This window comes from Crocodylus porosus, unplaced genomic scaffold, assembly GCF_001723895.1.
Source record: "Crocodylus porosus isolate Cpor-Errol unplaced genomic scaffold, CroPor_comp1, whole genome shotgun sequence".
NCBI lineage: Eukaryota > Metazoa > Chordata > Crocodylia > Crocodylidae > Crocodylus > Crocodylus porosus.
This window is the reverse complement of record NW_017728948.1, coordinates 74,939,952-74,964,139: the sequence shown is the minus strand read 5'-3', so window position 1 is coordinate 74,964,139 and position 24,188 is coordinate 74,939,952. Positions and strand designations below refer to the sequence as shown.

General features: G+C 44.7%; 1 protein-coding gene across 2 annotated transcripts in view; it reads right to left on the bottom strand.

Moving 5' to 3' along the window:
* The window catches only part of GPRIN3 (GPRIN family member 3), a 74,394-nt gene that overhangs the window by 4,218 nt on the left and 45,988 nt on the right, over positions 1-24,188 (bottom strand). The window contains exon 1 of one of the 2 annotated variants that reach the window (XM_019553162.1): positions 4,569-4,824. The exons of the other annotated variant lie outside the window; for it this stretch is intronic. The gene's annotated coding sequence lies outside the window, so the exon portion shown is untranslated. Of the gene's footprint in view, positions 1-4,568; positions 4,825-24,188 lie in introns of those variants that run through there. 2 annotated transcript variants of the gene reach the window in all.

Sequence of the window (24,188 nt, the reverse complement as noted above, 5' to 3'; positions counted from 1 at the left end):
ACACCTTCAAGAGTAAATTGGATGCTTATCTTGCTGGGATCCTATGACCCCAGCTGACTTCCTGCCCTTTGGGCAGGGGGCTAGACTCGATGATCTCCCGAGGTCCCTTTCAGCCCTAATGTCTATGAAATCTATGAGATGAAGACTTCTGAAAATCCCAGTATTGTACTTTTAGCCAATCAACTCTGTCTCCCAGGAGGCAATCATTTACAAGTCCCACTTGGACCTGTGCTGCCACTGGAGCACTGGACTGGCATTTGGGAGGCATGGGTTCCATTTCCAACTTCTGGCACTGGCATGCTGAAGGACTTTGGGTAAGTCACTTCACTGCTTTTTGTCTCAGTTTTCCCACCTGTGAAGTGTGGCTAATGATACTATCCACTTTGGCAATGTACTTTGACAGCTATTAGAAGCTCACAAGAAGAATGGTAAGAGACCAGTGCATCTGAGCTGCTTCTAGCATGCTCCAAATGCAAAAGGGAAGCATACAGGCAATGGAAAGATTGGCAGGTCACCAAGGAAGCATATCAGGAAGCAGCAAGAACCTGCTGGCGAGGGAGCTTGAAGACAACAAGAAGGTTCTATAAGTATGTTGGCCAGAAAACAGAGACCAGGAAATCTCTGGGTCTGCTGTTAAACAGCCAGGGTGAACTCTCAGAAGAAGTCCCAATGAAGGCAGAACTACTTAACAACTACTTTGCCTAAAAGTTAAGCTGCAACAAGACACCTAATCTGGATTATCTAGATAAGGAAGGGGAACAACTGAGGGATGAGATAATAAAGAAACTCAGAGAGCTTTTGATGGGTTAGAATGAATACAAATCAGCAGGGCATGATGAACTTGATCCCAGGATACTGAGGGAACTGGCAGGGGAGATCTCAAAACCCTTGGCAATAATATTTATGAATTTATAGGAGATGGGCAAGGTACCAGAGGATTGAAAAAGAACCAACATAATGCTTCTCTTTAAAAAAAAGGGCAAAAAGAAGGACCTGGGGAACTACAGACTGGTTAGCCTGACCTTTCAATACTTGGAAAGTTACTGGAGCATATAATAAGTTAATCTATTTACAAGCATCTGGGTGAGGAAAGGCTGATCACAAGCAGCCAGCATGAATTTACTAAGAATAACTCATGCCAAAAAAACCTGATCTCCTTCGTTAACAAAAGAGTTCCTTTGGGATATCAAGGGAATGCTGCAGATCTAGTATTACTGAACTTTATCAAGGCGTTTGACAGACTTGCATGAACTTCTCATAAATAAGTTGTAGAAGTGTGGGTGAAGCAAAAATACTACAAGGTAGATAGACAACTAGTTCAATAGTTGTAAGCAAAGGGTAATTATAAAAGGATCCATGTCATAATGGCAGGATTGTGGGTCTGTTCTGGACCCCATGCTGTTCAACATGTTTATCACCGAATTGGATGCTGGAATTGAGAGCCTCTTGAGCAAATTTGCAGATGACATGAGACTGGGAAGGTTTGCAAACATGTTAGAGGGTAAAGTGCAATTCAAAAGGCTGTTTACAGATTGGAAAGCTGGGCTGGAGTTAACAGGATGAAGTTTCGTGCTGAAAAATGCAAGTTGCCATACCTTAAGAAGAAAAACCAAAACACAAGTGCAAAGTGGGTGACCAGTGGCAGCACTATGGAAAAGACTCTAGGAGTCTTTGTAGATCACAGACTCAATATAAGTCTGCCATGTGATGTAGCTGCACAGAAGGTGAATGCGGTTTTGGGCTGCATCAACAGAAGCGTTAGGTAAACTGTGGAGGTGTTCAAGAAGAGGTTGGACAAGTATTGGTCAGGGATGATCTAGGAGTAGCTATGCCTATGCTGTGCTATAGGTATTAGGGCTGTGCGAAGCTTTGGGTGCTGATTCGATTTGGAGGAGATTTGGCCCAATTTGGTGGCTGAATCTCCAAATCCGAATTGAATCAGGAGACAAATTAAAAGGTCCGAATCAACTTGACTCTCTCTGAATTGATTTGGAAAAGATTTGGAGAGCTTTGGAGATTCGGGCAGTCCCCACTCACAGCTGCACGGAGCTGGACCCAGACTCTGTGCTGGTAAGTGGGAAGTGGGAGGGGGGTGGAAGAGAGGGGGAGGGGACCATGGAGGGACCCCTGCCAGACCCCATCCCCTGCCTGCTCCCCCAGATCTCCTAAGCGCCCCCTAACCGCTCTCCCAGCCCCCCCCATGGCTGCCTCACCCGGCTCCAGCTCCTGGCTCTTTAAAAAAAGTGCCCCCACTCACCGGCTGCTGCAGCAGCTGTTGGGGTTTCTGGGGGCTCGTGGCAGAGCCCCCATGACAGCAGGGGGCAGTGGAGATTGCCTCCTGCCTGGCAGGAGCCAGTGAGTGCGGGTTTTTTGTTTTTCAAAGAGCCAGGAGCTGGGGTGGGTAGGCGATGGGACCAATTTGGAGATGCGGCTGAATCTCCGAATCGGATTCAGCTGAATCGATTCGGGCCAGTGATTCGAATCACTGTCCCCCAAATCGGCTGAATCCAAATCCGAAGTGAATACTAGCTGCTTCGCACAGGCCTAAAAGGTATTGCCCATGCTTCTGTACTTTGCTGGTTGTCACATGGGGCCAGGAAACAATTATCCTTCTTGTTGCTAAATGTGTTGGATTTTGGTTTGTTTTTTGCCCCCCTTAGAAGCACTAGGTGTTGGCTGGAGCCAAGGTTGGGGATATTGACTGGAATGAGCCAATATTTCTGCTTGGATGAAAACCTGGAGCTCCTGACTAGAGGGTCTCATCCCTCCACTCAGGATCAGACTGATTGCCAGCTGGGATCAGAATGAATTTTTAGAGTGCTGCGCCTTGTAGTTGCGTCAGGATTGACGCTGTGGTTTTACGAATAGGTTAAACAAGGTTTTGCATGGGATGATTTCGATAGAAAACATCTTGTCTCAGGTAGGGGGGTTGGATTAGATGACCTCCTACTTTTCTATGGTTTTATGATACTGATCCAAAGGGCTGTAAATGTGCACCAGCATATAGTGCTTTCTCTCTATTCACCCCCTGTAAAGTACTCCTCCTCTATCTTTGCTCCAGAGTTGCATTAGTCTTTGCTCCAAGGTTGCATTCGTCTAACCCCTTGACTCAAAGCTACTCCAAATGTTCAGTGCATCCCTGTGAATGAGAGTCAGGCCTAAAGGCCTTAATGAAAACAAATTTGAAATGAATACATCCAACCTAGTTTTGTGGATAGGAAAACAGTATTGCTCATTACTAATTCATTAAGTTTTATGCCCTCAAGATATAAATAATTTATTTAACTCTGAATCTCTAATCTGAAGTGTTTTGGAGCTCTACCTAATCAAAAACAAGTTCTCTGGATAAAGTCCGCCCTGGGGTCCTGTGGATATCCGACCCACAGTACTGAGTTGTTTTTTTTAGCAATACTCTTATAGTTGAAGCCCATGAAAACTGAGAAATCTAAATTATTTCAGTGATAAGTATTGATGAGCTCCTCAGGAAGTGGGAAGTGTATAAAAAAAAAATTAACCAGAAAAGCCTCTTTGCCTGTGGCTGCAAGTCCTCATTGCTCATTCATTGCAGAGCCAGGAGCTACTGTCATGTGGAAAATGAAAGCTGCTCCAGCTTCAGGCAGGAGTAATTGTCCTGTCCTTGACTATTGTGACTCCAGCCTTTAGTGACTGTGCCCTGGGGAATGGCTGGGTTTGGCAGACGGTTTTCCAAAGTTCCCTTCTCTTTCCTTCTCAACTTACGATCAGTATCGGTGGAGCTAGTGCAGAGAAAGCTAACCCCAGGCTGGGCAACATTTTGGACTAATATTTTTATTTGCTGAATAATGCATTTTGCGGCTAACTGATAAAATTCAGGATTTGGGGTTGAATTTGGTAAGAAAAATTGGGGGGGGGGGGAGGAAAAATACTTCAGAACAATCAAAACATTTCATTTCGGCATCTTAGATATGAAACAGTTCCCCTTCTTGTTCATCTCAAACTAGCATTTGACTTCAAAATGTATTCTGCTTTAATTTTAAAGAAAGGGCAATAAACACCTAAAAATGAAGTGAAGTGAATACAATTTTATTCATTTTTTTCCCCTCTCATTTCTGGCCAGCTAAAAAGGATAGCAGTAAAGCTACAACTGTGCATATGCCAAATGAAGGGACCAGTGTCAGGAAGGATAGGGGTCATGAACTTGATAACCCTATACTACAGAGTAATTTTGGGCAGGAGAGTGAGAACCAGTAGAGTGCAGGACAGTGCCTAACCGGATAGTCCAAAGCTGCAGAAGTAGGGATATTCCATACTGAGAATTACTAGTAGCACCTCTGACCGCAGAATCCAGCAGTTTACATGGAGCATCTCCAGGTCTGTCAATTAATCTTTGAAATTTGTGAATGTACTTGCCAAGTGCCCTCACAGAGCCAGCAGGAAAAAAAGAAAAACACAGAAGCAGCTAAATTTAAGTGCCCCCCCCTTAGTAGGGGCATACTGGGCAAATGCTGCACCCACCAGCACGATTCTCCTGTAAATCAGGCCCACAGAGCCACAGCAAAGCAAATGAAGTGAGATAAGAATCAGAACACCTTCTCTCCTGGCTGAGTCTGCACTGAGCGGGTTGATGGTGGAAGGAAGGAAAAAGGGAGGAGAGAGAGAACCTGTAAAAAAAAAAAAAAAAAAAAAAAAAAGCATACTTCTTTCAGTAGCAGACATTACTCAGCAGCAAATCTTTCAGGCCTGGATTGATATAGCACACGAACCTGCGGTGGTTTGGATGCTTACACTTCAGCAAGCCTAGGGACATGATGGGCCAAAGCAACAACAGCATACCCATCTCCTTAATCCCAAACCGTCATGGGAAAAAAAATCTCAAACAACTGACTGATGAAGAAAAAGGTTCACAAGTCCTGTATGGATTATCAGGAAGATGCTGATGAAGGCCTGAGATGGGAGCCCATGGCAGAGAAGGTAATACTCCTTTATGAAAGGGCACATTTCAGGTTCACGTGAATCTCAGGGAGGGTTTTGCCATATTTCTTTTCATTCTGCAAACCTGCTAGTCCCAGTCAGGTCCATGATTTCTCCTTTACTTGATGTCATTTTCTGGGCATGCAGAATTGTCTAGTTCTCTGCACTTACAATAGCTTAAAAAACCACCTAGCTCAGGTATTATTTTTATTACCACCAAGTGTGTTAGAAGGTGGCTAGCTGATCACCTAATACCTGCTTCATTTGCATGGGAGAGGCCCACACAGAAAAATGCACACATACCCGAATTAAGTAGGGTGCTAGAAGCAATACTGTCATGTTAATGCATGTTCCTCCTGGCTACTCAACCCAGTAACAGGTGAAGTATACTAGCCGAGGCATAGCACTATGTTACCATAGCTATATTGCTAATGACATGCAAGCTAACTTGCTGAGAACTATCTTAGGTATTTCTGCATGGCACTGTTCTCAACTATGAAGTCTTCCAGCAAGCCAGGCATGGAAATGAAAAATGAATGGAAAAGCTTATGGTCCTGTGTCATGCCTTTCAAAGATACCACAGGTTACCTGCATTTTATTTTTATATTAAAAAGCATACGCTTTAAAAATCATCCTTCTTTTATATGAATTTTACCCTCCCTCAGTCCACCTCCCTGGTCTCCTGTCTTTGCTTAGTTCAGTGGTTCTCAAATGTTTTGGACTTGAGGCACCCCTCGTATCACAGTACTTGCCTCCCTGCAGAGGGGCTGAGCATGGGAGGTAGGGGATTAATCAGGCAGGGACAAGCTCTCTCTTCACACCTCACAGCACCCTTCAAAGGATCTGGCAGCACCCCTCTGTGCTGCAACACCCTAGCTGAGAATCACTGTCTTAGCAGACACAGGGGAAGGAAGGGAAACCTGTAAAACGAGAAAAATCTTATGGCATTGGAGATTGCACAAAACAGGTTGATTTGAGTAAGTGACAAAGACTCTTCCTGCATAACTGGCACAACATTTCGGGTGAGAACTCTGAATAATATTACCCAGCTTTTACACAGTCTTTTCATCCTTCAGTCTCAAAGTGCTTCACAAGGAAGTAAGTTATGATTTTTAGGGCTGAAGGAGACCTCAGGAGGCCATCTAATCGAGCTTCCTGCTCAAGGCAGGATTGGCCCTGTCTAAACACAAGACAAGTATTTGTCTAACCTGCTCTTAAGAGGTTCCACGGATGCACGTGCCACAACCTCAGTATGTGACATGCCACAACCATGCCACAAAATCTGCTCTAGTGCCCAAATATCCGAAGGGGAAACAGACGGGGGCCAACTGACTTTGCCAAGAACACCCAGTTCAGTCAGCATTTGTTTGAGAATTGAACCCATGTGGTCTGCATCCTCATGCCACCCTCAGTCCGTCAGACAAATGCAACCACACTAAATCCCATGACATCTATCTACTGAGATTGTATGACACAACATAACATTAGGTATTCCTCCTTTTTTTATTATTTGAGTATCTTCATTATTACAAGTTCATAATCAACAAAATAAAATTAGTAGTCAGGGTGAATTTTTACCAAACAGTGAATGGTCTGGCCCTGATGTGTTTATGGCAGTGGTGCTCAGCTTTTTGGCCTTGTGGGACAAATGAGTAGTACAGGACCAGGCCACAGGCTTGATTGGACCCTGCCCCCCAAGACTGGACCTACATGCCCAGACCTGGACCACACTGCCTCTGCCTGGCCCTGCATGCCAGGATTGGGGCCCCAGGACTCCATGCCACCTCCATCAAGCCCCATGTTTCGGGATCTGGACCCTTTATTTGGGCCTATGACTTTGTTTCACACCTTTCTCCACAAGCATCAAAATAATTTAATAGTAGAATCACTACGGTTACCATATTTCCAGGTCCAAAAAAGAGGATGCCTGTCACAGGGGGGAGAAGAGGCACAGGAGAACTATGATGATAGGGGGTAGTGCCATGCCAGTGCCCTGCCCATTCTGTTGCGCCTCAGACAAGTCACAAACCCCCAGTCTTGCTGCTGCCCCTCACTCTGGACCCACTGACCCCAGCCCTGCCAGTGCCCCTCATTCCTGACCCACAGCCCCCTGCCCTGCCCCTTAGCCCGGCAGTGCCCCTCACTCCTGACCTGCAGCCCCTGCCTCCCCAGTGCTGCCAGTGGTCTGTACTCTGGACCTGCAGCTCCCCACTCCTCCCTGCCCTGCGCTCTCTCAGCTTGCCAGAGCCCACACAGGGAGCACGTGACCCCCAAAAGCCAATCACCTTGTTCACTGCTCCCAGACCCAAGCAGCCAGTCCGAGAGAGCAAAAAACCCAGACATTTGTTTTATTTTAAAAACCCACCCAGACACAGCACAGGGGTCTAAAAAAGGAGGACTTATCCAGGAAAACCCAGATGTATGGTAACCCTAACAAGCCCAGTGTGATTTTTCTGTTTGTCCATTTTCCACCCATGGAGATGAAGGCTACATAAAGAAACACTGATATTAGCCACAGCCTACTGTGTCATTTCACTGCAATCAAATTTGCAAGCAAAATCCAGAAAAAGGAATTCGGATCCCTATCCTTAACAGCTGTGTAATGTACCTAGGGCTATTGTTATTAAAGTCCAGAGAAAATTTCTTGTACAATACTGCAACTTTTCTGTTTACAAACACTCAAAACAAAAACAAATGAACAAAGAAAAGGCATATGAAAAAGCAGATTGATGAGAAACACCAGACATCTGCCAGAGTGGAAACAGTACTTTATTGATGAGCTAATTTATACGGAAATGCTAATAAAAAACCATGGGAAATACTGATTTTGCTGTCAATAAACGGGAACTATTTCACAGCCCAATTTAAGCACGTGGGGCAAATTCTTCACTCATTCAGTTTGGTGAAACATCACTGAAGCCAACTGGGCTGCATGAATGCAAGAGAAAGCAATGCTTAGATTACAACCTTTGTATTATTTAAGAATAATAAAAGAACACGAACTATAGTATAAAGGTTCAAAATCAGAAGCAAACAGAAATATTGCATGAAGAAATACAAATCAACAGACTATAGTACCTTGAAGAATCTTTATTATTGCCTGGAAGTAAGGAATTATACTAGGATCCTGGTTTAAACCATGCATAAACTTTCACTGTCATGCATTAAAACTTCAGACTGAAACAAAACCTGATGCACATGAACACCCAGTAGAAGACGGTGAAAATAAAACTAGACATTAGGATGGAAAACTTGCTAAAACAAACCAAAATTTCTAGGAAATTGCTCAGGGGAAATATGCTTAGGGTTTAACTTGGAGCAATCATCCAAGATTTACTTTTATTTGGAAGAGATGCTAATATTTCAATAAAGCTTGAAACCAATTTTCAATTAGCATGTATTATTAGTACTATCCTCCCTTTAATGTTATTCAAATTATATCAGTCTGCCTGAAAATTTCACATGCCCCTTCCTTTCCTAGAATAGACCTTTTTTCTGGCCGTTCTGCAACAGGCAAAAGTTATTTCTGAAATCTCTCATTGTCCAGGAATGGCTATTATGCTTTGACACAGTGACCTGCAGGGTTGCAGGCCTCCTATCACTAAATATATATAATGTTTTTTGAAACCTAAGGTATTGCCCAGGCAAACAGACTTGTCAGCCTCACATTATAGTGGAAGGAAGCTACCTCTTATCTCAGCCAAAAGCTCTTTTAAAACAACGTATCAAAATGAAACCCAAACAAAATCAAGAGCCTGCAAATGTAAACAAATCCTGAACTTCCATGTTAAGTTTCCATTTTTAAAAAGGCCACAAATATTTGGAAGTATACAAAAAACATAAATGCCATTATCACTTGTTGTAAACTTCAACATGTCAAAAACCAACAGCCAGACCCTCAAAAGTAAGGAAAACTGACTTTAAAAATCACAAAAATATTTGTAGAAACCTGGTTTTGTAGATGCCATCTGTTTTTTTAATCCATAAGAGTTCATGTTTTCAAGCTTCTCTCACAACTGTGAGGGCTAGAAACTTTTTTTATCCAACTGAAAACATAGTAGAAATCTCATCACATGACTCCACAGACTATCATAAGAATCATGATAAAACTGTAAGAGTTGACAAGACAGAAGCTGAATGAACTCTGCCCACTTTGCAATATTAGAATTTCCTCTTGGTTTCTAATCAGTAGAAATGATACTGGCTGTTCTACAATTTGCAGCTGACTATGCAAAAATGTTGACTATGCAAGCCACAAAGCAGTTGTTTCCCATTAGATTTACACATAAAACAACTAATATATGAAAACTGGTGTTTTTTCACCTCAGTACTTCAGTAGCTCTTTCCAAATGAGTGCAGTCATTTCATATGCTAACATGTTATGCTGAAGGCCACACAAATACTAATTGGCTTAGTGGAGCAGTCACATCTTAAGGCAAAAATCCTTCTCTGACTGCCCTTTACCTGCACAACTCTGTGACTTGCTACTGAGCAGGGGTAGGCAAAATCTGGCCAGCAGGCTGGATTTGGCCCAGAAAGGGACTCTTGGTCCCCACCTGGCCCATCTGGTCTGTGGTGCATTCTGCTGCCCTCTAGGCACACAGTAGGTCTGGGGCAGCTTTGCAGCTGGACTGCCTTTCTAGGCAGCTGGTCCTAGCCCCATGGTACTGGCAGGGACCTGTGCACGCAGCCCCGATTCTGACCCACCCTGTGCCCATTTCAGACTTGGCCCGATGAAGCCGACCAGCTCTGGACCAGCCAGAACCTGCACACGCAGCCCTGATCCCCGAGTCCCCCACGTCTGCTCCAGACACTCGCGCCCATGCTGAGCACAGAAGCAGCGGCAGTAGCTGGGCAGAAGCTGCTGCTTGGCACAGGGGAAAAGCAGCCCCTCCCTTCACCACTGCTAGGCCTTTCTTGCTGCAGCAGCCCGGAGCCATGGCTTCTCTGCACTGCACTGCTGGGTAGCCTGGAGGCAGCAGTGACGGCAGTGGAGAAGAGATGCAGGGTAGCCTGGGTGCAGGCTCCAGGCAGCTGCAGCAAGGGCCTGGCCATGGTGGGGGGGTGGGAGGGAGGCACTTTTCCCCCAGGCCCAGCAGCAGTTTCTGCTCAGCAACTGGTGCTGCTCAGTGTGGGTGGGGGCAGTCTGGAGAAGGTGCAGGGTAGGCCAGATCAGGGCGGTGTGCGTAGGTTCTGGTGGCTAATCTGGAGCTGGTCTGATCTGCCGGGCTGAGTCTGGGCTGTGCATGCAGGTCCCTGACAGTACCATGGGGCTGGGACCAGCAGTGGTGGCAGCCAGATGGAGCCACCACTGCTGCCTGGGCTGCCTAGAAAGGCAGGGAAGGCCAGGGTCAGGGCTGGGGCTATGCACTATTGGCAGTGATGGTGGGGAGCTGCAGGGTGCCTGGGGTCTGAACTGTTGTGGGCAGGGGGTGCTGACTGACCTGCGGCAGCTCCCCAGAACTGCCTATGTGGCCCATGGGCCCACATAATTGCCAACCTCTGCACTAGAGGCTTGGTGACCGGGGCAGGACTAGAAGCTAGGCAGAAATGGGCAGAAAGTGAGCCCACCACCATGTCATTTGTAGAAAGACCAGAGACACCTGAGGAAGCAGCTTCCCTGGTTCTTACTGGTCTTGCTGAAACTGACTGGCTCTGCACTGACAGCAGGGCTGTTGGGCCTAAGCCCTGGCAGCCCTGCTCTCAATGCATAGCTGCCTCAGTCTGACGAGACCAGAGAGCCCTAGAGAAGCAGCTTGGTTTCTGGGGCTGTGGTGCTTGCTTTGCCTTATGTCCCCAAAGGTCGAGGTACCATACCTGGCCCCACTGCATCCTGCCATCCCCACTTGCCTCGACTCGGGGGGGGGGGGTGCTACTGAATTCTGGGATGCTGGAAGACTTCAACTCATGTGAAACAGATGTCTGGAGTGGCCAAACTTCAATGGAACAGGAGCAAAATTAGGCAGATTAGAGATAATCCTGCCCTGGAGAAGCATAATTTAAAAGCCAAATAATGAGTGCATTAAGCCAGTTAAAAAGGTACCGTGTAGCCAATCCAGGAGTTATGAGCCACAGAAACCAGCTAAAATTAATTGTGTAACAAGGCCCTTAACATAGTAGTGTTAGGACCTTTTTGTGCTGGCTTATTTAATAAATTGCGTATCTCTGGGACCTAGGAGTAGAAACTGAGTGAATTAAAGACAAATGGAAGCTCACTGAAAATTAGAGAAATTCAACTAATTTGAAATGAACTACCTGTACTAAAGACGCACAGGAATCTCAGCAGCCAGGCTTGTTTTAGGTAGACAGTTGAAAAAAAGGATGAAGATCTTCAAAAGATGATGCTGTTCTATGCTTACACTCATGGGAAGGTGAGAAATATGACACATGCAACTATTTGTATTTCCTTTGCTTTGTAGGGAAAGGAGGCATGGCTTTTCAAAATAAGGAATAGTCAAAGCCACCTCTCTCATTTAGCAGGCTTCATCACATAAGCAAACCAAAGTGTAAGCAAGGACTTAAAGCTCCATTTGCCTTCTTCACTGGGAACACAGCTGTTAGTAGTACAGGTGTGCAAACAGCAGTCCTCAGAATGACAGTGTGCACTGGCAGGATGGGCTGGTGACAAACTTAACAGGACTCATCCATGATGCAGTTTTGTTGCACTGATTTCATAGTGACTATATAAGTCTCCATAATGTGCTCAGAGAGGTGTGCTGTTTTTCATGTGGGCTTGCCTTTCTTTCTATGTATGTGGTAGGGAATGCATCTAAGATCAGTTTCTGAATGAGTGACTTGTTCATTGTGGATAGGACTAAGGCCCCTTTTGCTGTACGCTGGTATTTCTAATTATAACTTGGCTCTGTATTTCTAAAATCAGAAAAGTCACACATGTATATAGCAGATTCGCTATACTAGAATTCAGCAGTTGGCTGAAGCAACCCACTGGTGGCTGAGGGTGGTGGTATTCCAACCAGCTGCTGGTGCTACAGTGGTGACAGCTTTTCCCTTCCACCACTTTTTGCTTGGCCCCCTCTCTCTTCCTTCAGCTGATGTACTGGCACACCTGGCCCTGCTTCAGCTCCTTGACACTTGGCCCTGGCATGGGCACAAATGTGGGGAAAGCTCCTTGCTGCTGAAGCACTGCTGAACCCCCCCAACTCCACAGGGCACAGTTGGCCTGCAGGCTGTATGTTGCCATCTCCTGTATTAGATGGTTCATGACTGAAGCACTTTTTATACAGACTTCTAAGAAACCAGTGACCGTATCTGCTGGTTTGCTCCTGACTGATCTCTGTTGTAGCTTAAGCCTCTAGGCTGCAGCTTAGTAAAAGTGCCTGAAATGCTGCCAGGCTATCTACTTTCCCTTTACCATAAGGCCTGCTAATGACAAAATCATGATATTCATTTCATATTCATATGAGAAGATGAGTACAATGCTGCAAATGTTCTCTCCAGGAAATACAGTACATTTCACTCATCTTCTCTACTCCTTTAAGCTACATCCCTCTACTGTGCATAAATGAAATATGAACCCCCCACCCCCATATATCTCCATCTATCTAGACATTTAAACTGTGCTCATCACCAGGGTATCCAAGCACCTTTATTGGGGCATCTGAACTGAATGCTACAAGTGTAAAGCCACTTGTTGTATGGAAGGTCTCCAAGAGATGCACCTGAGAGGATGGTGCAATGTGTAGGTAAACAGCTGCTCATCTTTACATAGAACATCTGCTCTCGCTGGGGGTAAAAGTCTCCTCAATGAATACAACTTATGGAAAACCTTCCCCATCACTTCAGGAGCTTGTCAAGAGATGATCTGTGCCATGATGAATGGTGTGAAGGAAGTAAATAAAGATTTACTATATGCCATTGCTCACAATACTAGAAGTGGGGATAGACAATGATATTATTAGGAATTAGGTTTAAGACAAACAAAACAAAGCTGTTTTCCCACAACATGCAATTAACTAGTGGAATTAATTACTACAAGACATTGTAGGGGCTGACAATTTAACTAGGTTTAAAAGAGGATTAGACAAATTCATGCAGGATTGGTCCATCACTGGGTGTTACACATACCATCAGGGGTGCAAACTCCAAATTAAGACTTCTTGACTCACTAATGCTGTCAGCTGTAAGCTGAGTGAGACCTTCTTCCTCCTAACCTCTGTGCTCCGACACTGAAACACAGAATACTGGGCTAGATGGACATGTGGTCTGACCCAGCATACCACCCATGTTCTGATGCTATAATACCGGAATTGGTTTAAATTTGAAGGAGGCAGCAACAAGAAGCTACATTGCCTCAGGAACAGTTCAGGAGAATGGGAGAAGGAGCTGTACTTAAGGGTTCTCTCCAGTATGCTGGGGAGTGCACAGCTTCACTGTCTCTCTCATATTTACCTGGATCAGATAATATGGAACAACTGTGAAACATTCCCCCCCCCGCCGCCTTTTTGGGCATTCATTTATGAAATTTGACACTGGGCACCACAAATAATTTGCTAGTTCTCTCTCAACTTCACCACTTTTTTTCCAAACAGATAAATTTAGTTCAATTTACTTTGTTAATAGTATTAAAGAGCTTGTATATAGCGCAGGACAAAAAATAAAGATGAGGATTTGTTCCTAATTCTGAGTATGCAGAAATCATACTGTTTAAGAGCATACAAAGCATGCCTCCTATGAACTACAAAGACTTGCTTTTAGCTAGACAGGGTTAAATTTGAGTTCTGTACAATTCTATGGTCAGGCAACACAGCAACAGTTAGATGGGAGAACCTTATAATCAGAGTAAATGTCAGTGCCCTAGCTTTATTACTGCTTTCTAGATTGGATTGTTAGCTGGCATGAGTCAGTACAGCTCTGCTGAGGTCAGTGGAGCTTGGACAAGACACAGGCCAGGGGATCTTCCTCTCACCCACGTAAAGTCCAAATACATCCCAGCACCTGTGCATAGCTCAGTACGTTTGACATAAATTATACCAATCTGCTGGAACCATTAGCTAACCCTGTCATCACCCCCCAGTAAAACTTGACCAATGACAAGAGCTTACAGAAAAAACTGCCCAACTCACAAACCTCAACCTCTCTAATTCCCTCTTACCAAATCCCAAATATCCACTAGTTTTGCTAGTCCCAGTGTGAAGACACAATGCCTACAAAAGATAAAGGAAGGGGAAAAAGATGAGGATGTGAGCCTCAGAGGAGCAACTGGGGAAAATGCTTAGGAAAAAAGTGTCAGCATGTTCTCCTTTGTAAGGGTAATGAGTGTATGAAAAATTAGGTGAGAAATCAAAGGTAAAATGCTAGGAATGAAGCATGCTCCAACAGGGACTGCCATTTGTGGTGGAAGGACCTGGTTGCCAATCATTTTGCCAGCTACAAAAGTACATTTAGCATTAGTACAAGAACCACTGTTATATGGCAGCTGAGCCCTCTCCAGAACACCCAGCTCATTGTTACAGGATTTAGCCCTGCAAGGGGACTAAGCACTGCAGTCCTGTTCTAGCACAGTGTGCGCCTGCCTACCTGTAAGTCTGGAAGGAATCCACCTGAAGTCTGTTACTGCGAGTCCTGTGCCTCCTCACACTTCCTCCTCCTGTATCTTACTACATTATTCCACATCCTGTCACATTACCATGTTTCCACACACCTGGTGTTCCCTTTCCCCTACACCACGTCCCGTTTCTTTTCTTTTTTTTTTTTGTGTGACTATTCTCTATATTCCCTTCTTCATCCCAGTTCTCCCTTTCTACTCTTCAGTCACATTTGTACATGCTGCTTCTGCACTGCTGTACAGGTCTCCTGTTTGTCCTAAGTGAAGCACATGCATTGTCTTGCATCAGCTATTTTGTAAACCATTTCCCTCTATTGTAGCCCTCTGTTATTTGGGATCCCTTTCTGGCTTGTCTCTACTTTTGCAACACAGCATAATGTCATTGGGGAAGGACACACTTCATCCAGCCTCTCCTCTAAACCTGCTGTGTCAAGACAACACAGTGAAGTAGTAAATAGGAATGAGTTTAAGGCTGATTCTTACCTCAGGCCAGGTCCATACCTCAGGAGAGTCTGAGAGTCTGGCACTGGGGAAAGCGCTCAAGAGAGGTACATAGACATGGTTATGAAGCCATCACAGGAAGAGAGTTACTGTATCTGCAGCCATTTCTCAATAGTTAGGACTAGTTTTTCTGGGATAGTACAACTACAGGCATCTCCATATCAATGCTCTAGGAACTCAGTCCCTTAAGCCTGTTAAGTCTGCAAATAGTCTTTGCATCCCTCTCTGTACTTCTCCTGCAATCTATTGTTGAACTTCCTGGCATAAACCTGAAGGGGTTGCCGCTTACTTGAGGCAGCTGTTCTTCACTACTGTCTTTCACTGATAATTCTCTGTAGACGCTCCATCATGTGACTCATTAATTTGATGGGCTAATAATTACTACTTACTTGTACATCCCCTTTCTACCTGAAGATGGGGAACAATGAACTTTTCTTCTACTCATTGGGCATCCAGGGAATTAAGTAGAAAAATGTCACCATCTTCAAATTCCCTTTTGGTCCAGTGTTTGAAATGCTTCCATTAAACACAGTTTCCCCATTCCCATTATTTATATTTCCCTAGACACACTCTCCCCAGGTCTCTTCTCCCCCTGGCTTCAGTTCCAGTGGAATACAGGGAAGTAAAGATCATCTCTGCTAAGGCCAACTTAAACCAATAGAGACTGTAGGGAAATGGCCTAACAGAAGGCAACTTGTGACTTCAGTCCCAACAACTGCAAAAAGAATTATTTAACATGCTTGAAAAATGACAGCTATGAAGAATAATGGTAAACAATACTGACCATTAGTGTTTTTTTAATGACCTATTGCACCAGATATGTTCACAAGTTTCCGCTCTGCAAACATCTATGAATTATTACCATTTTAATTACACCATGGCCTAGATGTCCCAGATAAAATTGGGTCCCATTTGTGGTAGGGGCTGTAAAAAACACATAGTGACAGTTTCATCATGAAAGAGCTTAGAACGCAAGACTGGTAATGCTATTTTCAAGGTGCATGTTAACAAAACACCCCTGAAAATCTGGCCTGCTTTAGTTAATCCTAAGTGAACTTTAACAGTCTGTCTGTTACAAATGTAGCACAGAAAACCAAACAAAAATTCTATAGAAAACGTTGAAAAACAAAAACTAAATGTCATGTGAAATGTGTATGCATAGGGAAAAACAAGGATCTGTCCCATTATAAACCCACTTCAAAACAGGCCCTTTACTACAGTGCTTTGCCCTACCTCTGCCTGATGCACACAATTATGACAATATATCTATGTGCATAAATACTCAGTTTTTTCTGCTATCCTCAATCTGCAAATGAAAGAATGAGTTAAGAGATCCCTCAAAAATAGCACAACACTATGGGCTTTATCCAAAGTAATGGAAAGACTAATTGATTTCAATGGGCTTTGGGCCAAGTTTTAAATAGGCATTTCCCAGAGTCCACATTAATGTAACAGATAATTAACCCCAGGAAGCCAGATGCAATATGTTTCTTGATTTATTTCACATACCAACTTTCCTACTGATGAAACAATCCCTTCAGACCATGTGATGATCCGTCAAACTTTGTTTAGGTGGTATCTAGGTGCCAGACAATGGGCTGGAGGCTGCAAAGTTCTTAGTATTTTTTTGGTGCCACTGAAGTGCACTCTCTGAATTCAGTAGCAATGTTAAGTTGCTAAGCCTTGCACAGGAAGTTTTTGACATCTGATTATAAGACTGGGGCCTTGAACAAAGAATTAATAAGTACATATCAGTGAATGTAAGAGCTGGTTAATTATGACTTCCGCATACACCATTTTAGTGCATAGCCTTGACAGGGGATATACACTTATGCAAAGAATGCACTTACCTGAACTTAAATAACCAGCACCCTGACACACAGTGCTATCAGTGCCATACTATGAGCTGGCCCAAACTGATCAGGGTGCCCTCATTTTCAAAGTCCCTAAATACTTAATTTCAGGGCTGTTGTTAGAAGCTGTGTAAATGATGGGAGCCAGCCAATTTTCTGGCTATTGATAGAACAAAGCATTATTTACAGAGCTGTCAGTGGTGTGGCACTAGCAGCTCTGAGCCTTACCAGCTACTGGCATTTTCAAGATTTCTAATAGTAACCCTTGGCAGCTGCTTTCCCTTTATTTTTCTGGTTCAGTCAAATGGAGTACAATCAGTTAAAAAGCTGACAGTTACAGGAGTATGCAGTTAACAGGAGTATTACTTAAGACCCCCTCCACACTTTACATTTATGCCACAATTAAAATGTTCATCTTGGCATAAATTGAAAGGATGCTACAACTGCCCACAATTTAAGAGGCCATAAAATAGCAAATCAGCCATAAAATATTCTACATGCTGGTTTGCATGGTACCTTAAACTGAACACGTGACACATCCAGGGCTGCTTTGAGGCCCAGCACTGATGATCACAAGATGGTTGCCCCCAGCCCTGGTGAAATTTTGGGGCTGGGAGCAACACCTGAGCTTTTGGCATGGGGTTGGCCTTCAGCATGTGAGTGGCTCTGGAGCCCAGAGGGTGAGAATACACATCCCCTTCTTTCACTTGCTGCTTATTTCAGTAGGGAAAGGGTTGAGAAGGAAAGGGCAAACAGCAGCAGCACTCATGCCCCGAGGTCCAGAGCAGATTGAAAGCAGGGGCTCCAGACAGACCTTGCCCTGATCAGCCACAGAGCTCAGAGCTCACTGCTCATGTGGAGCTCCAGAAGGAGCCCACGCTGGCCAGGCAGTGAACATAGAGCTCTCTGCACATACACAGCACAGCCAAAGGGGCATGTGGCTATACCCCCTTCCCCATTCCTGGATCTTCCACCGAATAAGGAAATATCATTTCAACTCTGCTACAAGACTATATGTTCTAGGCAAATTCCCACCTGATAGCACCTATCCTCCCCATGCCAGTGGAATTAAAACTGTCCCTTGCCACTTTAGCTCATATTCTTACAGTCCTCATGAGAACTTGCTTACTATTCTCAACTCACTGGTATAAATGGGAGTTCATGAAATGTGGCTCAAAGTTCACTCTTAGGGGATTTTTTTTTATTCCTCTGGCAATGAATTCCATATCAGGTTAAAATCAGCTTCGCTTTCCTCTGCTGCAGCTTAATGCATTGCACTTGGTTACAGACAATCACACCAGTCTTTTACACTCATGTTCCCATGTATCAGCCTGCAGACTCAGATCTGATCTTACAAACACATCCACCTGGCAGACCTTTACTCCTACATGATTTCCTATTGAAAAAAATCAACAGGGCTCATGTGCTGGTGAAGGTCAATGTTGTTGAATTGCTCTGCAGGGCTGGGGACCTATGGCTATGAAATGTTTTTAATTATATCTGGCTCATGAAAATGTGTTTATGCTGATGACTCTGCCACCCAAGCTCATGACTTTTCAAACGTCAAACTCACACTTGATGGAGACATGAGACTGATGTCAGAGTACTGCCTAAAGTGGCGCTTCAAACCAAATAGCTCAAAGACTGTCTCAAGTGTTTTTCATCTGTATAATGCCAAAGCTAATCATGAACTCACTGCCACTTTAAATGACAGCCTCTCAAATATGAAACCCATGCAGTTTATCTTGGAGTCACCCTTGACCAAACTTTAACTTATGAATCAAAACTCCAGAAAATTGCTTTAAAAAAAAAAAATCAAAACAAGGAATAACCTACTTGCCAAACTTGCAGGCTCCACTTGGGGTGCCAATGCCTCCATGCTACATTCACCTGATCTTGCACTGTGTTATTCAGTCACAGAATATTGTGCCCCTGTATGTGTTCATTCATCACACAGCAAACTAGTAGACACCCAACTGCATGCTACAATGTGTCTTGTGTCAGGCACCTTGTTCTCCACTCCACTCTCATAGTTACCAGTCCTTGGTAACATTGCTCTCCCACCCACCTCTGCTGCAGAAATGCTGAAGTAAGCTACTATCCAGACCCCATGATAATGCTACGCTGCCAGTGCACTGCAACATATTCCACCCACTAACAAATAACCTGGCTCCCCTCAAGATGCCCAATATGCTCCACCCTTTCAAAATCCTCTGGACTTTTTCTTACTCAATGGCACACAGAATAGTCAGCACAAGCACCAATCAATCACCACATCAGCTCTGACCCTACAGATCAGTCAACCAGGATTTAACTGGCCACACCGTTATTGAGCAATTCTCAACCATTTTCGAACACCGTGAATCAAACCTACATCAACTGGGCCTTCGCAATGACAACCCCTTGTGGACAAGCTCAAACTATGTCCTACATTGTTGACTTGTGTCCATTTACAAGGCTACCTGGTGGCCTTCAGGCTCTTCACACTGGTGATGAGATATGCTTTCAGCCATCTTAAGACTATGCCTAAACTGTATACACTAATAAAATGATATCTGAAAAGGTTGAAAGTAGAAGCTTGAATTTCATTTCAAATTTCAAAAACATTCTGATCTTGCAAAGGCATTTTAAGTTCCTTTGCGATAAGGGTCCACTTTCACTCAAATAATGGTCTGGCTCTGAATGGGAAAACTAATATTTAAGAATATATATTCTTTAAAATCTGGTAAATGGTCATTGTGACATCACAGGTTTGTTTGGTTTTTTTGAGGGAGAGGGAAAGCAGAATTTGAAAAAAGGAGCAAAATTCCCAGGTCACAAAAGTCAGCTGAGGTAAAATACTGAATATTTTTGGTGAAGTTTCACTGGATAGTTTTCAGCACTTCTGAATACCAGGACTAAAAACTGCTTACTTGGTTTCTGTGCATTTATGAGAGGAGCTTGCAGCCCATTTGTATATCAGGTTCCTCTTGAAAGGTGATCCAGAACCATAGTGGGTGGATTCATCACCCCCCAGTTTTGTCCAACTACTTATATAATTTTCCTTGCCACAAGGATACCAGGTCTTTGACTACCCAGGTGTCCTAGGGCAGGGCTGCTCCTTTAAAGGGCTTAGTGGGGTAGGAGGTCTGAAGGGGCAGAGAGCAGCGGAGAGAACCTCAGGTGAACAGAACTGGGAGGTCTTGGGGCAACTTGAAGTGTTGACAATCTCAAGGGTTCAAATATCAGGAGTCCTTTATTTGCCTTGTGGGATTTGAGTCTTTAGAGCATTTTCAAGGTTTTTCTGCAATCCCAATTTCTTTTTGTTTTTTTGGAATTCAGATTCTTATCCAATCACAGATTTCTAAGGAGCTGGTACTTTAGACAAAACACTAGGCATTGTAAGACTCAGAATATGAGCACAAGAATTAGACACATGGCTGCAGGGGAAGAAGTACCCTGGGCAGCCTCCTTACTTCTGCTCGTCCTTCCTATTAACTTCCTCCTCTTCTCTCTGCTTTCAGCTCTTAACCACTTGCCCCTTTTCAGCTCTTGGCCCCTGTTTCTGCTCCTTATGCTTCCTCACTTCAATCCTGCAATTCACGCTCTCTCTCTCCCTCCCTTCCTCCCACTCCTGTACTCCTTCAATACCATTTTGCCTACATACTCCCACTCTGAAGCCTCACCCTCTTCGCTGGCATGGGACACCATGTGCAAATATACTACTGCCTTGTTGGCAAAGCTCTGTCTTCTGTCTCACAAGTGGGCAAGATTCCTTTTTATGTTTTCCTCTTGAAAGTGGCAATTTTCATCTCAATAGATGTTGACCATGAAGACTCACAGCTGACACTTATAACATGTACAAACCAAAAATGGTCTGCTTTCCTTTACTGTTCCAAAGGGCAGCAGAGAGCCTTGCTCTTAAGTGCTCTCTGCAGACTTCATGCACTATGCACACAGGCTTCCTTCCCACATTATTGTTCTTGTTAAAAACCCTTTTTTTGGAAGGTGTGTGTAAGTATGAAAAATTCCCTGGTAGAAAGCAACCTCATTACAGAATACTTCAAGAAAATGGAGCAATCATTTTTCTCCAAGGTGAAAGGAAAGGATAAATGGTTTACAAGGATTTAAAAATAGCCAGATCAAACAATAACTAGATACACTTCTAGTCAACTACAACATTTGTGCAAGCTAAAGTTACGTTATAGTTCATACTGTTGGAAAGTTTATTGCCAATGCTCCAGGCTTTATTTTTTAAGTTACACACTTTTACTTTTACCTCCCTACTTATCAGCTACACACTTTTACTTTTACCTCCCTACTTATCAGCAGGTTCTATTTTATTTTAATATCTGGTATCTGAGGTTACTTAAAAAGTAGCATGGGATCATTATATCCATGACTGATTTCTGGGGCAGACAGTTTCAGTATGCATGCATGCACAAAGTATTTAAAGGGCAACAAATCACCTTTTATACAAGTAGAACTTGACTTCCTGGGCTAGAATATATTCTACCTATTAAGCATTTAAATTGACATCAGCACCTAAGTAAGGTGTAAGATTTTTGAAGTGCTGCATATGCCTTCATGTGCTTCAAAGAGTGAGCTGGACAGTAACCTTTGACATGCTCAAATAACCTTGAAAAAAAGCAAGTACCATTTTTAAGTGCTTCAAAATGAAGTGCTTCACATTACATATGCATACTCTGCAAAACATGGCAAAAGGACCCCTGGATCCTCCAGCATCCCACAGTACTCTGTCCTTCCTTCCCTGACACAGGGAAGGGGGTGGGGAGAGTAGGGCACTGTGTCAGTGATCTTCAGGGATCTGGGTTTTCCAGTCCCTGAGGAAAAAAAATTAGGATTTTCCCTTTTAATGGAGAAGAACACGGATTTTTCCTTTTTAATGGAGAAACACATGGATTTTCCATTTTTGCAAACAGTTGTCTGTAGGCTGGCAGAGTTTCAGCCTGCAAGGTGCTGGAGGGAGCAGGAAGATGGCACCAAGTTAGGCAGGTGGCACTATGTGCATGTGTGCTCACACATGCACATTAAGGTTATGAGAGGCTTTGGTAGCCAATTTGATTCAAAGGAGGTTCAGTGTAATTCAGCGGCCAAATCACCAAATCCAAATCGAATTGGGAGACCCGTTAATCTCCCTGAATCAAATCGGAAGCCCCCAAATCGATTCAGAGAGATTTGGCCATAGACTGTACAGGCAGGCACTAAGCTGTGCCAGTGGGAGCTGCTGAAGGAGCAGCTGGACGAGCCCTGGCTTGAGCCACAGCCCTGGGAGAAGCCACAGCTTGTCTGGCTTCTCCGCCAGGTTGGAGAGCTGGGGGATCAAACTGGTCACTGGGGGGAAGCCCCTGTTCATTTCCTGAGCTCACAATCATTCCCCACAACTCCCCAATCATTCCCCCCAGCCCCCACAGCTTCTCCCAAGACTGCCAGCACTGCCTGCCTTGCCCTGACCGAGATGCAGCCAGGGGAGCAGCCAGACAAGTGGCTTGAGCCTGCAACCCCAGGTGAAGCCACAGGGGCTGGGGGGAATCTCCAGCTCCGGGTTTGATTCCCCAGTTTCTGGTTTGATTCTCCAGTTCCCGGCTCAATCCCCAATCATTCCCCATGGCTTCTCCTGGGGCTGCCAGCACTGCCTGCCTCGTTTCAGCCAGCCAGAGTGGGGGGGTAGCCGGGGGAGCAGCTGGACTTCTCCCCAGGCTCATCTGGCTGCTCCCCCAGCTGTGCCCACCATCACTGCCTTCCTCGATAGTCTATGGCCAAATCAGATTTGGCGCTGAATACCTTTGGCTTCATCAAATCGAATCAGGACAGCAATTTGAATCAGTGAATTGAATCACTGTCCCCCCACATAACCGAATCCGAAGCAAATATTTTCCGCTTCGCACAGACCTAATGCACGTGGCTGCCAGGCAGCCTGGAGAGCATCTCCCACAGGTAAGTCTGGTGGGATGGGGGGCAAGGGGGATTGAGGCCCCCATAAGGAGGGAGGGAGGGCTGGGGCTGAGACTGCTGCCCAGCTGGGGCAATGTGTGGGGCTTGGGGCCCAGGGCTGGAATACGCAACTGCAGAGCCCTGGCAGGGAGGGGGAAGGAGCTGCAGGTGGCTCATCAAGAGGGTGGGGAGCACCTGGCTCCCCACCACTATGCACACTCTGGGAAGGGCATGGGGGGCACATGCCCCCCAGGTCTGTGTGCAGGGTGGGGGCGGATGTGGGCTGCTCACTGTGGGCTCAGGCTCCCTGACCTGCTTGCCTTCCCCTGGGACTTCTGCAGCCCAGTAGGTGGGACCTGGCACAGCAGGGCAGAGCAGGGCTGGGAGGAGAAACAACAGCAAAAACCAGCAACTGCCCCTCACTTTAATTAGAGGGGCTCAAAGAGCTGCTCTAATTAAAGCGCCTGCTGTATCTCATGTATCAGCATCCCCGATCTTCAAAATGGCAGGGGGGGGGTTAACTAAAGCTCGTTAAATGAACTTTAACTAAAGTGCCTTGAAGTGTGGGAGTGCTGATACACAAGATGCAGAGGCTGGCTGGTGCACACTAATTATCATGCTCCAGCAGATCGATGAATCAAGTCTGCTCCAACATGCTGCAATTACAGCATGTCAGAGCAGCTTCCCCACCCCCACACATACAGGCATGCACTAGCCCTGTTTTGCCACAGAATAAGTTAAGCTTCCCTACATGACAATCCTATTATGGCTCAATCCTCATTCAGAGGACTACTGTCATCATGTCACCCCTCCTATTGGACTCTTTGAGGTGAAAGCATATTACAGTCTCAGAGACATAGCAATTCTTCTCTTTTAATGTCAAGACTGAATCCATTAATACCAACTGGGCTTCTATGAGGAGCACACATGGCTGGTGGCAACTGCACTGAGAACAACAATCCATTCTCTTTGGGCAGGAGAGGAAAACGACTTTGTGTCACTAGTGACCAGCGTTGGATTTGAATTGTTGACTCAGGAGTTTGAGTCTAATATAGTTTCAGTTCTCCAAATATAAATTTCCTGAACTTACATACTCCCATGGTACGTTTAAAAATGAAATGATTCCTTGGCGAGTCAAATGTAAAAATGCAGCATCTAGCTGAGAAAAAGAACAGAAATAGCACTATCATCCAATTCAGTATGGATGGTTTAGTCGCATTCATTTTCTAGAGAAATGTACCATATTACCATTTAAGTCCTTCTTTAAATACATAGGGGGTAAAAAGAGGGTTCCGGGTAATGTGGGGCCCCTGCAGGACACGTTAGGAAATTTGGTCGTCACACCAGACGATAAACCAACATATTTAATGATTTCTTTGCCTCCA